Genomic DNA, 18,408 nt, shown 5'->3' with positions numbered 1-18,408 from the left:
TTCCACCAGTCTAACAAAAGCAACGAAAATTTAAAACGGACATGAGTGATAAAATAAAAGAGAATATTATGAAGTAATTGAGCGCTAATGTGGTCAGAGCCGTCCAATACACTACCTGGGTGGCAAATGTTATGCATGTGCCGAAGAAGGATGGAAACTAGAGTCTGTGTTGACTATAGAGACTTGAACAAAGTGAGTCCAAAGGATAACTTTCATTTACCAAACATCCACATCCTTGTAGACAATTGCGCAAAGCATGAGATACAATCTTTTGTGGATTGCTATGCTAGATACCACCAGATTCTAATGGACGAGGATGATGCAGAAAAGACCAATTTCACCACTCCATGGGGTACAAATTGTTATAGGGTCATTCCATTTGGTTTGAAGAACGCACGGGCAACTTATATGAGGGCCATGACCACCATTTTTCATGACATGATGCACAAAGAGATTGAAGTACATGTCGATGATGTCATCATAAAGTCAAAAGACACAAGCAGATCATGTGCGCGATTTGAAAAAGTTCTTCAAATGGCTGTGAAGGTATGACCTTAAGCTCAATCTAGCCAAGTGTGCATTTGGAGTTCCATCTGGGAAACTCCTCAGTTTCATATTCAGACGGAGAGGAATCAAATTGGATCCATGGGGAACTCCTCAGTTTCATAGTCAGACGGAGAGGCATCGAATTGGATCCATCTAAGATAAAGTCCATTCGAGATTTGCCACCATCGAAGAACAAAACTGAAGTCATGAGTTTGCTCGGGAGGTTGAACTACATCAGTCGGTTCATTTCTCAGCTCACAACCACATGCGAGCCCATCTTTAAGTTGTTGAAAAATTATGTTGCTATCAAGTGGACGGACAATTGCCAAAAAGCTTTTGATAGGATCAAATATTATCTGTCAAAATCCCCTGTACTGGTCCCACCTGAACCTGGAAGGCCTTTGATTTTGTTTCTATCGGTGATGGGTAATTCCTTTGGATGCGTTCTGGGGCAACATGATGCGGCATGCAAAAAGGAACATGCAATCTATTATTTGAGTAGGAAGTTCACCAATTATGAGGGTAAGTATACCCTTTTAGAAAGGACATGTTCTACCTTGACTTGGATCACTCGGAAGATGAGGCATTATCTTTTGCCCTACACTACTTAACTCATATCCAAAATGGATCCCTTGAAGTACATCTTCCAAACGCCAATGCCCAATGGCAGGCTCGCAAAATGGAAAATTCTGCTCACAGAGTTCGACATCGTCTATGTCACTCACACCGCAATGAAAGCACAAGCCTTGGCTGATCATTTGACAGAGAATCCAGTCGTTGATGATTATGAGTGACTGAGCACATACTTCCCAAATGAACAGGCTCAATAGAGGAAGTAGTTCCGAACAACAGCTATGCATAGAAAATGTATTTTAATGGGGCTCTCAATATCAAAGGAGTTGGGATCGGGCCAATCGTCATCTCACCTATTGGAAAGCATTACCCTGCAATGGCCCGACTTCGATTCTTCTGTATCAATAATATGGCAGAATATGAGTCTTGTATCATAGGTCTAAAAATGTCCCTCGATCTGGATGTGCATGAACTATTGGTTGTAGGAGATTCTGACTTGCTTATCCGGCAAGCCTAAGGGGAATGGGAGACTCGAGATATCAAGCTTATTCCATACAAACAATGTGTGCAAAACCTAAGCAAAAAATTCAAGTCAATCGAGTTCAGGTACATTTCCAGGTTTCACAACGAGCTAGCTGATGTGTTGGCCACCTTAGCCTCGATGCTCCCTTATCCAGGAAACACTCATATTGATCCATTGGAAATCCAAGTTCGGAATCAACACGGTTACTGCAATACTATTGAGATAGAACCAGATGGCGAACCATGGTATCATGACATAAAATGATTCCTGAAAATAAGAGAATACCTATAGCATGCCAGGGAAGATCAAAAAAGAACTATAAGGCGGCTCACCGGTGGTTTCTTCCTTAATGGTGAAATCTTGTACAAAAGGACCCCATACTTGAACCTGTTGAGATGTATAGATGACATAGAAGCTGAACGGATCATGAGTGAAGTGCATTCGGGGGTATGTGGACCTCACATAAATGGTTATGTTTTGGCAAAGAAGATTTTGTGGGCAGGGTATTATTGTCTTACTATGGATTGATATTGTTTCCGTTTTGTTTGCAAGTGTCACCAATGAAAGATCCATGGCAAACTGATTCACTCGCCTCCGTCAGAATCGCATCCCATGTCCTTTCCTTGGCCTTTCGTTTCTTGGGGAATGGATATTATTGGGCCAATTGAGCCAAAGGCTTCAAATTGGCATATATTCATCTTGGTTACAATTGATTACTTCACAAAGTGGGTGAAGGCGGTCACTTTCAAAGAAGTCACCAAGAAAGCAGTGGTAAACTTTGTTCATTCCAACATCATCTGTCGTTTTGGTATCCCAAAGACCATCATCACTGATAACGCAACCAATCTAAATAGTTATCTGATGAAGGAGGTATGCGAGCAATTTAAAATTTTACATCGTAACTCTACCCCTTACCGACCAAAAGCCAATGGAGTCGTTGAAACGGCAAACAAGAACATCAAGAAGATTCCCAGGGAGATGATCCAAGGGTCTAGGCAATAGCATGAAAAGTTACCTTTTGCTCTTTTGGGATACCGCACCACTACTCGCACATCTGTAGTGCAACTCCTTATCTGCTAGTATATGGAACGGAAGCTGTAATACCGGCTGAAGTTAAAATTCCCTCTCTCTGAATCATTGTGAAATCTGAGATTGAAGACACTGAGTAGGTCAAGACCCGATTAGAAAAGCTAATGCTAACTGATGAAAAATGGCTAGCAGCAGTGTGTTTTGGCCAGTTATACCAGCAAAGAATGGCACTCGCTTATAACTTGAAAGTGTGCCCAAGGCACTTTGAGGTAGGCCAGCTCGTTTTAAAATGCATCCTTCCACACCAAGCAGCAGCTAAAGGAAAGTTCACCCCGAACTGGCAAGGACCCTACATCATCAAGAAAGTGTTATCAAAAAGGGCCTTGCACTGGGTAGATGAAGAAAGACAGGTACCATACATGACTATTAATGCAGATGCAGTCAAAAGATATTATGTTTGATATATACCCACTGCGGAACTTTCACGCATGATTTTATCATATCGAGATGATGAAGGCTATCATTGCTCACTATCCCAAATAGGTGTCACCCTTTTATTAACCCTTTTGAGACATATTTGTCTTCTTTGTTTTCCCTTCTTTAGGAACTCGTGTACTTGTAAAAGCAAAAACGAAAAGAAAAAAAAAAGAGGAAAACAAATAACAAATCTTTTGAGTCAATAAACTACGTTCGACTTGATTTCGAAAGGATACGCAGACATCCTTACCCTGGGTTCGGTACCATCACAACAAAAATCCATATCCCCAATACTCCAAAACTGGGGCAGAAGTTTGTTTTATTTTTATGGTAATTCTATAAAAAGGTTCCAAAAGTTGTAATTCAGTTTAAGGTTCTTTTCACCTTTTCCCATTAAGACCTTCTGATTGATCTTTGAATAATGCTAAAGTCACTATGCCAAGGGTATTGGACAACCTGCCGCATGCAGTATCTTAGTCAAGGGCGACGAAAAAAAACAACAAAAAATGAGAGAGTTATATCGGTGAAAACCCGTATGGGAACCGTAAGGCGACAGTGAGCAGAGAAATAAGAGAGCCTTATTGGTGAAAACCCCTAAAGGTACCATAAAGCGACGGTAAGTAGAGAAATGAGAGAGGTCAGTTAGTAAAAACCCGCAAAGAGCGCTACTAGCCGAATTAGGGTTTTTGATACTCCGGCATAAGCACAACCAAGACAGTTTCAAGATGAGCATTTGAGTCCGATTTTGAGAATTAGACAACTTAGACAGATCAGGCGTCCAGTCCAAAATGCATTTCATAATTCACTGAAGTCGGCACATACCTCTAGATAAGTATCCCTATGGCTCTCCTCGAAAGGGACACCTTTCGTTTAGACACAATTCCTTTTTCACTTTCAATTGCTTTTCTGTTTTTTCCATAATTTTTCTTTGAGTCCCTTTCGATCTAATCTTGCATCAAAAGCAAAGCAAACAAATGGCTGCAAAACTGACTACAGTTTTCCCATAATACCGACACAATTTGGGGCATATACGGCATTGACGAAGGCACGAATCCATCTGTGATCTCATTTGATAAGACGAACAAAGTGTCTCAAAGAAACTCAAAAGGTCGCCTAAGAAAGACTGGCTTTATAGGAAAAGTTGATAAGCACTGCAGACACAAACTGGTACTAGGTTCAAGACAACTAAGTTTGATTTTAAGGAAAAATTGTCTTGTCTTAGGGACCAGGGTTAGCGGTACCATGGACATCCGGGTATGAAAATAGTCGGGGGTAATATCGGAAAGCCATGCCTTCAGAAAGTGATACAGAATATCCGAGCGTCTCAATACCACACTGACAGAATCGGTTTTTTCGACATCAGTGGCCGTGAATTCAAACTACTCAGGGCATCAAGGCCACAAAACCAACCACCATTTTAAAAACACACAACTTTTTATTGTTTGAAGCAGGAACAAAGCAGTGCAGAATGGCGATTCTCAAAGGACGGATGTCACCAAAGGTAAGTTCCGTAAAATCTCCATTTTCTTTTATTCACTACTGTTCATATAGACCATTTACGTAGCTTAACCCAGGTAGAACCTTTTCGCCTAGGGGGATCCAGCTCATATTTTCAGGTAGAAGTACTCTTCTTTCAGGTTGTTTTATGCAGCTTAACCTAGGTAGAACCTTTTCGCCTAGGGGGATCCATCTCATATTTCTGGGGTAGAAGTATTCTTCGCTCAGGCTGTTTTACATTGCTTAACCCAGGTAGAACCTTTTCGCCTAGGTGATCCAGCTCATATTTCCGGGTAAAAGTACTCTTCGCTCAGGCTGTTTTACGTAGCTTAACCCAGGTAGAACCTTTTTTTCCTAGAGGGAACCAGCTCATATTTCAGGGTAGAAGTAATCTTCGCTCAGGCTATTTTACGCAGCTTAACCCAGGTAGAACCTTTTCACCTAGGGGGATCTAGCTCAAATTTTCGGGTAGAAGTACTTTTCGCTCATGTTACATTCTTTTTAGTAATACAGGGCACCAACCCCTGGTAATATTTCCTTCCTAGTGATACAAGGCACCAACCCCTGGTTGCATTCCTCCTTAATGATACAGGGCGCCAACCCCTGGTTACATTATCTCTCTTTAATACAGGTACCCCCTGGTTGTATATCCTCACCTAGCTAGTTTATACTACTGTCGTTGTCTTCATTTCAACAAATTAGATAGCTTATAGCTTTCTCTAATGACTCACAAAATTTTCCTAGTGCCAAACTGGGGCAGAAAAAATTTTTGTTCGTCTTTGGTGGTTTTGCAGGCCCCGCTGTAGATCACAAGTAACGATTGAAGCTTGCAGTTTCAGTTTATCATCAGAAGAAAGAAGTCTTTCGATCACAAGATAGTTGGAGTTAGCTTTGATAATGTGTCAGCAACCCGGCTTCGCAAGTTTCATTTTCTCAAATTCTGATCCAGAAAGCAAGCAACTGAGATTGAGTCATAATCTTCTTTTCAAAGAGCATCAATATCCAATCTAAGGTTAATACAAGCAAGCGAGTCAAGAATCAAGATTTGACTTCAGAAGCCACAAAGATAGGAATTTTGTAACTTTTAGCTTGCAGACATATGTAGTTATCCTCTCTTTTTCTTTTGATGTAAGAAGTAAGTAACAGTAACAGCAAGAACAACAACAACAATCTTAACTCCAGTGTCCGGTAGTCCCAGCTACCAAAACTTTTCTTAGAACTACACTGACCTGATTCCTTTATAGCCAAGGATATGTCATCAACCTCAAAAGCAAGGCTTGGTCACGGTTTTCAAAAATGCTTCCATTGGAGTGATACACGAGCAAAATTAGCTATGGCATTCACTTTCTTTGCACGAAAACTCTTCGTGTTCTCGAGCAAAGAGGAGCAGCTGTAAATATCTAATTTTTGCTCTTTCTATTTCTCCTACATTACATTTTTTAGGCTTATTAAGTGTGTTTATAGATTTTAGCATTAGATTATTAATTAATTTTTTAAGGGGTTTAAAGCTTTGGATTAATGCCATTTTCAGTTGAGTTATGCACGAATCAGGCCAAATGTTTTAGCCCAATTCGGCAGACCCAATCCAAAAATGGTTGGGCAAGACTTGGTTCAAAACGGCGTAGTTTCATCATTTTATTAAGTGAACCAAGATCAAATCTCAGCCCTTCATATCTCCCTCATCCAATGGTCCACAATCAATATCCTAACTAGGTATTTAAGACTTAAAAATGCTGAAATTTTACCCCCATTTCCCCCATAATTCTTTTCTTTTTCCTCTCTCTTCACTCCCTCTTGTCTCTCTGCCCGCCGCCTCTTCGCCGCCACTGGAAATCGCCCACCGGTGGTGGCCCACCTCCGAACATCCCTAAATTCGCACCATACAATCCCATCAACCTCCACTTTCCAAATCTCCAACCCAAATCCCTCAAACCCGCTCAAATTCCACGATTTCTAGATCTAAGAAACCTTAGTTGCCGCCTATTTTCTCAAAATCAAAGAACTCCGGCCACTACCACCCTACAACACATACATGAATGGATAGAGCTCCGCGATACCTACACTTCCCCTCTTATTTAACCAATAAATACCGTCGGCCGCCTCACTGTCGTCGCTGCTCCACTGCCTCACCACCGCCAAATGCCCTGAACCTCTATTTTAGCTATTTTTCGACTCAAAGACTCTCGTTTCTTTTGGCGAGATGCTGAAACTCATTTCGTTTTAGCGTATGCCCGAAAGAAATATGCGTTTCGTAGTCGGGCAACCGCCTTTTAGCATATCTAGTGACTTCTCATGGCTCGAACAGTTTCAAGCATACTTGTTAGGTATAATCGTCATCTCTTTAATTAATTTCGGATTTGTTTTATAGTAGTAGGTTAGTTTTATATTTTTAATTTTTCGGTTTTGGTTTGTTGTTGTTAATTATAGTTTCAAGATAGTTTTATTTAATTAGTTATCTCCATTTAGTTTAGTTGTTTGTCAGATTGTTATTGATCAAACGTGATCTTTTATCACCACATGAATGAAATTAAGATTATACACTCCAACTAAAACCAACAACGCATTAGCAAAGCATAAACAAGACTAAAACACTAAAGATCACGTTTGATCAATAACAATCTGACAAACGACTAAACTAGATGGAGATAACTAATTAAATAAACCTCACTAGAAACTCTAATTAACAACAACAAACCAAAATCGAAAAATTAAAAATCAGAAACTAACTTACTATTATAAAAAAATCAGAAATTAATTAAAGAAATGACGGTTATACATAACGAGTATGCTTGAAATTGTTCGAGCTACGAGAAGACGTCGGAGATACTAAAAGGCGGTTGCCCGACTCTGAAACGCACGTTTCTTTCGGGCAAATGCTAAAACGAAATGAGTTTCAGTGTCTCGCCAAAAGAAACGAGAGTGTTTTAGTCGAAAAATAGCTAAAATAGGGGTTCGGGGCATTTGGCGGTGGTGAGGCAGTAGAGCAGCGGTGCAGTGAGGCAGTCGACGGTGGTGGACGGCAGCGTTTATAGGTGAAATTAGGGTGAAGTGTACCTATCGCGGAGATCTATCCATTCATGTATGTGTTTTAGGGTGGTAGTGGCCGGAGTTCTTTGATTTGGAAAAATAGGCGGCGGCTAAGGTTTCTTAGATCTAAAAAACATGGAATTTGAGCGGGTTTTAAGGGATTTGGGTTGGATATTTGGAAAGAGGAGGTTGAGGGGATTGTATGGTGCGAATTTGGAGGTGTGCATAGGTGGGCCGCCACCGGTGGGCCATTTTCAGCGGCGGAGGAGAGGCGGTGGGCAGAGAGACGAAAGGGAGTGAAGAGAGAGGAAGAAGAAAAGAATTATGGAGGAAATGGGGAAAAAGTTTCAGCGTTTCTAAGTCTTAAATACCTAGTTGGGAGATTGACTGTGGACCATTAGATGAGGGAGAGATGAAGGGCTGAGATTTGATCTTGGCTCACTTAATAAAATGACGTAGTTTCATCATGAAACTATGCCGTTTTGAACCAAGTCTTGGCCAGCCATTTTTGGACTGGATCGGCCGAATTGGGCTCAAAAATTGGGCCTGATTTGTGCATAACTCAACTGAAAATGGCATTAATCCAAATCTTTAAACCCCTTAACAAATTAATTAATAATCTAATGCTAAAGTCTATAAACACACAATAAACCTAAAAAATGAATTGTAGGAGAAATAAAAAGAGAAAAAATTAGATATTTACAGTACCTAGTAAGGATCAAGCCTAACCTCGGTAGAGTAATGACGAGGACGGGTCAAGACACCTACTAGGATATAAATAAACAGTAAGAAACATAATAAGGATAAATGATGGAAAGCGGAGAAATAACTGATACGAAACAAGTCAATAGCATGAACTAGTACCGGAATGGTAAGGATGGAAATAACATAAAGAAATCAATCAAAGAGAACCACAATGATGGTATATGTACAATGACTAACAGAACAAGGAAGAACAAAATAACAAGAAGTGCTCTCATCCAATAACTCTTTGCAACAAGATTAAACAAGAATCACCTCGCGCACAATAAAAATTACCACCGAGGTACTTCCTCGTGTATATATCAAGAATCATAACCGGGGTACTGCCTCATATTCACAATTTACAATCTCAATCACAATCTTTCCTTATACCGCCGTGTAAGCCTTACATTTAAATAGTTTTAAAAATATCTTTGCCCAAAATAGCTACATGCATTTTAGCTCACCTTATAATGTCACGTGGCTTCACATAGTTCCCCTACAAGCAACACGCACATAAGTCCCACCTTATGCCACCGCATGAACATTAACCCCTAACCTTATACTACCGCATGCGCGTCAATATCACATCACAATAACGACTCACACCACAAGTGACCAAAAGTCACAACTTGCCAACAATCACAATATCAATATTTCCACAACTATAGCACATGGCTCCACCACAACGTGTATAAGAATATCAATAATAACAATGAATGTAAAATTCTCAACAATAAAGATATCTCAACAATTCACAACTTCACCTCAAAGTGATATGGCTTTAACAACCTCAACACCAATAACTCAACAATGAGCAAAAATTATTTGTAACCACGAACTAAATACAAATAACTCATAATAGGAGAGATAACATGACTTCAAATAAGAATAATAGAAATGAAAGAGATAACTTGTAACAATGACTTCAAATAATGATAATCAAAAATGAAAGAGATAGCACGTACAATGACTTCGAATAATGATAATCAACAATGAAAGAGATAATATGTAACAATAACAGGGGAAACAAATTCAAATAAAGTATGAGAGCAATTTATCAAGTAGGATGTAGAAAAAGTATTAAACAAGTCATTTAAGGCATGTAAGGATAGACTAATACAAGTAAGAATAGATTGACTATGAGAATTTAGAACATGATATGACATTTCAATTAAAGCATGGAAAGAGTCTAAGTAGCCTAAACCAGCCAAATACCATGTACGACCCGTGTACCCACTCGTCACCTTGCGTACATGACTTTCACATAGCACAAGGATACAATCAATCCCAAATCCTAAGGGGTAGTTTCCTCCACACAAAGTTAGGCGAGATACTTACCTCAAACAAACTAATTCAATCCACTAGTAAGCCTTTTTCACGAATATCCAATTCTGAACAGCCTCGAATCTAGCCAAAATAACTTTATACTATAAATACAAACCATAGGAAACTATTCCGGATAATAAAATTACAAACTTTAAAGAAAATCAAAAAGTCAACTCAAAAAGTCAAGCCCGGGTCCACAACTCGGAACCCGACAAAACTTATAAAATCCGAACACCCATTCAATAACAAGTCCAACCATACAAAAATTATTCAATTCTGACCTCAAATCGACCGTCAAATCCTCAAAATATAGCTTAAGAAGTTTTTCACAAATTTCCCCAATTATTTCAACTCAAAACACTAATTAAATGATAAAAATAATTATGGATTCATGAATGATAAGCAAATCCGAGTAAAAAAAATACATACCCTGATCAACTCCTTGAAATCTCACTCAAGATCGCCCAAAACCGAGCTCTCTAACTCAAAGGGTGAAAAATAACTCTAACCCTCGATCTTCTCCTTTTTCTGCCCAGGCATTCAACACATGTTGCCTCCCAGTCACACCTGCGGAATAATCCATCACAGTTGTGGCCTCAACTAAGCCCAGCAAATTCCGCTTCTACATCCCACAATGCGCACCTGCACTCTCGCTTATGCGGACACCCAAACACTTCTGCGCGTCCGCTTTTGCGGAAAATGACCTCATCTGCGGTCCTAAGACAACATTCCAAACTCCGCTTCTACGGAAGAAATCCGTATCTGCGGTTGTGCACCTGTGCAAGATCCTCCGCACCTGCGAACCCAGCTCCCCAGCCCAAATCTTGCATCTGCGGCCAATGAGCCACTTCTGCGGTGCTGCTCCTGCGGCCTAAATTGCGTAGGTGCAAATGCACCAGACTGCAGCAAGCATAAAAATCCTCCAAGTCTCCAAATGAATCTAATTCAACCCAAAACACATCAGGGGCCCCCGGGACCCCGTCCAAATATGCCATCAAGTTCCAAAACACATAATGAACCTACTCGAGGCCACAAATCACATCAAACAACATCGATTCGTAGAATCGCAACCCAATTCAAACTTATTGAAACCATGAACATCCAACTTCCAAAACTAACGTCGATTCATACCAAACCAACTTCAATTGAACTCAAATTTTGCACACAAGTCATAAATGACACAACGGACCTATTCCAACTTATGGAATCGGAATCCGACCCTAATATCAATAAATTCAACTCTCGGTCAAACTTCTCAACCTACCAAACCTTCAACTTTATAAATTTGGCCAATTCAAGCCAAAACAACCTACGGACCTCCAGATCAATATCCGAACACGCTTACCAAAACCGTCAAAACTCCATTCTGAATTCGTCTATACAAAACTCAAACTCCGGTCAACTCTTTCAACTTAAGCTTCCAACTTTGGAACTAGGTGTCCCAATTCACTCTAAAACTCAGTCGAAACCAAACCAAACACCCGGCAAGTCAGATAGCTACAGTATAACATAGAGGAGGCAATAAATAGGGGAACGGGGCTAAAATACTCAAAACGGTCGGCCAGTTCATTACATCCTCTCCCTCTTAAAATAAACGTTCGACATCAAACGAGTATAGAGACATACCTGAAGTGATGAAAAGATGTGGATAATGGTAACGCATATCATGCTCAGTCTCCCAAGTCGCCTCCTCGACTGATTGACCTCTCCACTGAACCTTCACTGAAGCAATGCTCTTTGACCTTAACTTTCAGACCTGCTTGTCCAAGATGGCTACCGGCTTCTCAACATAAGATAAATCCTTGTTCAATTGGACTGAGTTGAAATCTAAAACATGGGACGGATCACTGTGATACTTTCGTAGCATGGAAACATGGAACACTAGATGAACTGCAGATAGACTAGGTGGAAATATTAGCTTGTAGGCCACCTCACCAATTCTTTCAAGGATCTCAAAAGGTCCGGTATACCTAGGTCTCAACTTGCCCTTCTTTCCGAACCTCATCAAACCCTTCATAGGTGAAACCCGGAGCAAAACTCGGTCTCCAACCATAAATGCTACATCACGAATATTCCGGTCGGCATAACTCTTCTGCCTAGACTATGCTGTACGAAGCCGATCCTGAATCAACTTAACCTTCTCCAAGGCATCTCGAACAAAATCTGTGCCTAATAACTTAGCCTCTCCCGCCTCAAACCACCCAACTGGAGAACAACACAGTCTCCCATATAGGAACTCATACAGAGCCATCTGAATACTTGATTGGTAGCTGATGTTGTAGGCAAACTCTGCAAGTGGCAAGAAGTGATCCCAAGAACTCCTAAAATCCATAACACATGCACGAAGCATATCCTCCAATATCTGAATTGTGCGCTCGGATTGTCTGTCCGTCTGGGGTTGAAATGTTGTACTCAACTCAATCCGAGTGCCTAACTCACGCTGTAGAGCTCTCCAGAAATACGATGTAAACTGCATACCCCGGTCAGAGATGATGGAGACCGGCACACCATGAAGTCGGAATATCTCGCGGATATAGATCTTAGCCAGCTGCTTTGAAGAATAGGTAGTCACTACCAGAATAAAATGAGCTGACTTGGTGAACCTATCCATAATTACCCATATAGCGTCAAATTTCTTCTGAGTCCTTGGGAGCCCAACAACGAAGTCCATGGTAACACGCTCCTATTTCGACTCTAGAATCTCAAGTCTCTGAAGCAAACTGCCTGGTCGCTAATGCTCATACTTCACCTGCTGACAATTTAGGCACCGAACTACATACTCCACTGTGTCTTTCTTCATTCTCCTCCACTAATAGTGCTGCCTCAAATCCTGATACATCTTAGCAGCATGCGGATGAATGGAGTACCTCGAACTATGGGCCACCTGAAGAATCAACTCATGTAACCCATCCATATTGGGCACATATAATTGGCCCTGCATCCGCAACACACCGTCCTTTCCGATAGAAACCTCCTTGGCTTCGCCGTGTTGTACCGTGTCCTTAAGGACAAGCAAATGGGGGTCGTCAAACTGACGCTCTCTGATGCGATCATATAAAGAAGATCGAGAAACCACGCAAGCAAGAACTCGACTAGGTCCGAAAAATCCAATCTAACAAACTGGTTGGCCAAGGCCTGAACATCTAGGGCTAGTGGCCTCTCAGTTGTCGGTAAATAAGCCAAACTATCTATACTCTCCTCTCTTTGACTCAAGGCATCGGCCACTACATTGGCCTTCCTGGGATGATATGGAATAGTGATATCATAGTCCTTAAGCAATTCTAACCATCTCTACTACCGCAAATTAAGATCCTTCTGCTTGAACAGATGATGTAGACTCCGGTGGTCAGTATAGACCTCCCATGGGACACCGTACAAATAATGCTGGCAGTTCTTCAATGCATGAACAATTGCTGCTAGCTCCAAGTCGTGAACAGGATAACTCTTCTCATGAACCTTCAACTACCTAGACGCGTAGGCAATCACCCTACCGTCTTGCAACAACACCGCACCAAGGCCAACACGTGAAGCATCACAGTACACAGTGTAAGAACCCTAACTAGTAGGCAACACCAACATTGGGGCTGTAGACAAAGTAGTCTTGAGCTTCTAAAAGATCTCCTCACATTCCTCGGACCATATGAAAGGAGCACCTTTCTAGGTTAATCTGGTCATAGGTACAGCAATAGATGAGAAATCCTCTACGACATGGCGATAATATCCGACCAAACCAAGGAAACTCCGGATCTCAGTAGCTGAAGACGGCCTGGGCCAACTCTGAACTGCCTAAATATTCGTTGGATCTACCCTGATCCCTTCACTCGACACCACATGACCCAAAAATGCCACTGAATCAAGCCAAAATTCAAACTTTGAGAATTTTGCATACAACTTCTATTCTCTCAAGGTTTGGAGCATGATCCTCAAATGCTACTCATGGTCTTCCCGGCTACGGGAGTACACCAGGATGTCGTCAATAAACATAATGACAATTAAATTAAGATATGGCTGGAATACACTGTTCTATCAAGCGCACAAATGTTGCTGGGGCGTTGGACAACCCAAATGACTTCATAGGGAACTCATAATGACCATACCAAGTCCTAAAGGCAGTCTTCGAAATATCCGAATCCCGAATCTTCAGCCGATGATAACCTGACCGCAAATCAATCTTTGAGAACACTCTGGCACCCTGTAGCTGATCAAATAAGTCATCAATGAGGGGCAATGGATACCTATTTTTCATTGTAACCTTGTTCAACTGCCGATAATCGAACACATGCACATATAACCATCTTTATTCTTCACAAACAAGACTGGAGCACCCCAAAGTGACACACTAGGCCGAATGAAACCCTTATCAAGCAACTCTTGTAACTGCTCATTTAACTCCTTCAACTCCGCTAGGGCCATACGATATGGTGGAATAGAAATAGGTTGGGTGCGGGTAACAAGTCAACACCAAAATCGATATCTCTATCGGGCGGTATGCCCGGAAGATCTACTGAAAATACATCTGGGAAGTCTCTCACTACCGGAACTGACTTAACGGTAGGAGTATGAGCATTGAAATCTCTCAGAAAGGCTAGATAAGCATCACACCCCTTATCTACTATCCGTTGAGCCTTTAGAAATGACACAACCCTACTAGGAACATAATCTAACAAACCCCTCCACTCTCACCATGGCAAACCTAGAATAGCCAATGTCACAGTCTTGGCGTGATAATCCAGAATAGCGTGATAGGGTGACAACCAATCCATGCCCAAGATAACATCAAAGTCTACCATACTAAGTAACAATAGATCAACTATGGTCTCAAAACCACCAACAACAAATAAATATAACCGATACACACGGTCCACAACAATAGAATCTCCCATAGGCGTAGACACACAAACATGAGAACTCAAAGAATCACGAGATATATCTAAGTACTGAGCAAAGTAAGATGACACATATGAATAAGTTGATCTTGGATCAAATAAGACTGATGCATCTCTATAGCAAACCGGAACCATACCTATAATGACTGCGTCTGAAGCGACTGCCTCTATCCTACCCGGAAAAGCATAGAATCTGGCCTAGCCTCCCCCTCTAGGGTGACCTCTACCTGCCCGTCCCCCATACCTAAATGGCTGTGCAGGTGGAGCGGCAACTGGGGTAGCAACCATGGCCTAAGAAATCTGTAGACTTGACTGAATCTGTGGAGCCTGAGTATTCTATGGAGGTGCACCCCTCCTGAGTCTGAGGCAGTCTCTAACCATATGATGGGTATCACCACACTTGAATAAATCTCTCGTTAGGCGTCACTGTTGGGACTGACTCGGGCCTGATTTCTTGGACTGACCACTGAAAGCACCCCATGCCAGAGGCGCACAAGAAAGTGGCTGAGCAAAATGTGCACCCTGAGACTTCGGAACAACCGGAGCACCGCTAGAAGTTGGAAGTGCTGAGTGAACTGGACGGCTCACAAAGCCTCTACCATGACGGGCTGTAGTTGCAGCGTGACCACCACTAAATCCTCCCGTAACCCGAGGCCTCTTTGCCTCTTTGTCCTCTCTCTCACAGCCCCGTATACCCTCCAACCTCCGTGCAATCTCTACCACCTGCTGATATGGGGTATTTGTCTTCAACTCTCGAGTCATGCCAAATCTAATACCATAGTTGAGCCCCTCGATAAATCGACGAACTCGCTCTCTGACTGTAGAAACCAAGGCAGGTGCATGTTTGCACAAATCACTAAATCGGACAGCATACTCTGACACTGTCATAGTAATCTAGCGCAGCTGCTCAAACTTCGTGCGCCATGCATCCCTAAGGGTCTGAGGAACAAACTCTCTCAAGAATAACTCTAAAAATCTAGTCCATGTAGGTGAAGCTGCATCGGCGGGGCTACGCTCCTTTTACACTCACCACCACTGATACACTGCTCCCGACAGCTGGAATATAGTAAAATCAAGCCCACTCGTCTCCACAATACCCATGGTGCGGAGAATACGGTGGCACTCCTCTAGAAAATCATGTGCATCCTTTGAAAACAAACCACTAAAAGTAGGAGGGTGATACTTTCTGAACCTCTTAAGCCTAAGCTGCTCCTCCTCGGATGTTGTTGCCCCAACCGCGGGCTAAATCGGAACAACAGGTTGTACTAGTATAACCTCTGGAACCTGATCAACCTGGACCCGCTGCTCTGCGGTACGGGCCGCGGGAGTCTGAGCTCCACCCCCAGCCTGAGATATGGCTGGTGCAAGTGGAATCAACCCCGCCTGAGCTAAGGTATCGAACATGCTCAAGAACTGTGCGAGGGTCTCCTAAAGTACAATGGTGGCAACAGGCGCCTCGGGTGTCTGCCCCCTAACTAGAGCTACTAGTGACTCCTCTATCGCATCTTGGGCAGGTGCTATGGCTGCACCTCGTGCCCCTCTTTGGCCTCTACCCCGTACCCGGCCTCTCACAGCTCTAGCAGGGGGTGCGGGTTTCTGATCGTCGGATCCAGCAGTGCGTGTCCTCACCATCTATGAGAGAATAGAAAGTTAAAATTTAGTTTTTTTTAAAGTCAACCAATTCGCACAATATGGAATCAAAGAAGTGAAGTTTTCCTAACAGTTCTGTAGCCTCTCGAAGATAAGTACAGACGTCTGACTCTACTAAACCTGCTTATGACTCGTAACACCTATGAACCTAGAGCTCTGATACCAACTTGTTATGACCCCAATTTCCCTCCATAAGATGTCGTGATGGCACCTACTCTCTACAACTAGGTAAGCCTAACATTTAACAATAACCTGACATAAATAATTAACAAAATACTAAAACAAGTATGATACATTGATATAATCTCCTGAAATAGAATCTCAACAATACACTCCCCAAAACCGGTGGAACTGAGTCATAAGCTCTACATAGTAAGCTAAAATGTCCATTACATCACTGTCTAAATGAAAATACAATAGGAAGTAATGATAAAGGAAGGTGACTATGAGGCCTGCGGATACCGAGCAGGCATACCTTGAAATCTCCGTAAAACAGCTAACAGACGATCACTAACGTCCGACACGAGCAAATGTACCTGGATCTGCACAAAAAGATGTGCAGAAGCGTAGTATGAATACACCACAACAGTACCTAGTAAGTATCAAGCCTAACCTCGGTAGAGTAGTGACGAGGCCAGGTCAAGACACCTACTAGGATATAAATAAATAGTACGAAATATAATAAGGATAAATGATGGAAGGAGGAGAAATAACTGATACGAAACAAGTTAATACCATGAACTAACATCAGAATAGTAAGCATGGAAATAACATAAAGAAATCAATCAAAGAGAACCATAATGATCGTATACGAACAATGACTGATAGAACAAGGAAGAACAAAACAACAAGAAGTGTTCTCACCCAATAACTCTTTGCAACAAGATTAAACAACAAGAATCACAATGAGGTACCACTTTGCATACAATAAGAATCACCACCGAGGTACCGCCTCGTGTACATATCAAGAATCACAACTGTGGTACCGCCTCGTATTCACAATTTACAATTTCAATCACAATCTTTCCTTATACCGCCACGTAAGCCTTACATTTAAATAGATTTGAAAATATTTTTGCCCGAAATAGCTACACGCAATTTAGCCCACCTTATGACGTTGTGTGGCTTCATGTAGTTCCCCTAGAAGCAACACGCACATAAGTCTCACCTTATGCTGCCGCATGCACATTAACCCCTAGCCTTATATCGCCGCATGCGCGTCAATATCACATTACAACAACGACTCGCACCACAAGTGCCCATATGTCATAACTTATCAACAATCACAATATCAATGTTTTCACAATAATAGCTCATGGCTCCACCACAACGTGTACAAGAATATCAACAATAACAATAAATGTAAAATTCTCAACAAGAAAGGCATCTCAACAATTGGCAACTTCGCCTCAAAGTGATACGGCTTTCACAATCTCAATACCAATAACTCAACAATGAGAAAAAATAATGTGTAACCACGAACTAAATACAAATAATTCACAACGGGAGAGATACCATGACTTCAAATAAGAATAATATCAATGAAAGAGATAACTTGTAACAATGACTTCAAATAATGATAATCAACAATGAAAGAGATAACATGTACAATGACTTCAAATAATGATAATCAATAATGAAAGAGATAACATGTAACAATAAAAGGGGCAACGAGTTTAAATAAAGCATGAGAGCAATTTATCAAGTAGGATATAGAACAAGTATTAAACAAGTCATTTAAAGCATGTAAGGATAGACTAATACAAGTAAGAATAGATTGACTATGAGAATTTAGAACATGATATGACATTTCAATTAAAGCATGAAAAGAGTCTAAGTAGCCTAAACCGGTCAAATACCACATACGACCCATGTACCCACTCGTCACCTTGCGTACACGGCTTTCACATAGCACAAGGACATAATTAATCCCAAATCCTAAGGGGTAATTTTCCCCACATAAAGTTAGGCGAGATACTTACCTCAAAAAAGCTAACTCAATCCACTAGTAAGCTTTTTCCACGAATTTCCAACTCCGAACGGATCGTATCTAGCCAAAATAACTTTATACCATAAATACAAACCATAGGAAACTATTCTAGATAATAAAATTATAATTTTTAAAGAAAA

Source organism: Nicotiana tomentosiformis, chromosome 8, assembly GCF_000390325.3.
Source record: "Nicotiana tomentosiformis chromosome 8, ASM39032v3, whole genome shotgun sequence".
Classification (NCBI taxonomy): Eukaryota; Viridiplantae; Streptophyta; class Magnoliopsida; order Solanales; family Solanaceae; genus Nicotiana; species Nicotiana tomentosiformis.
This window is presented reverse-complemented; position numbering follows the sequence as displayed.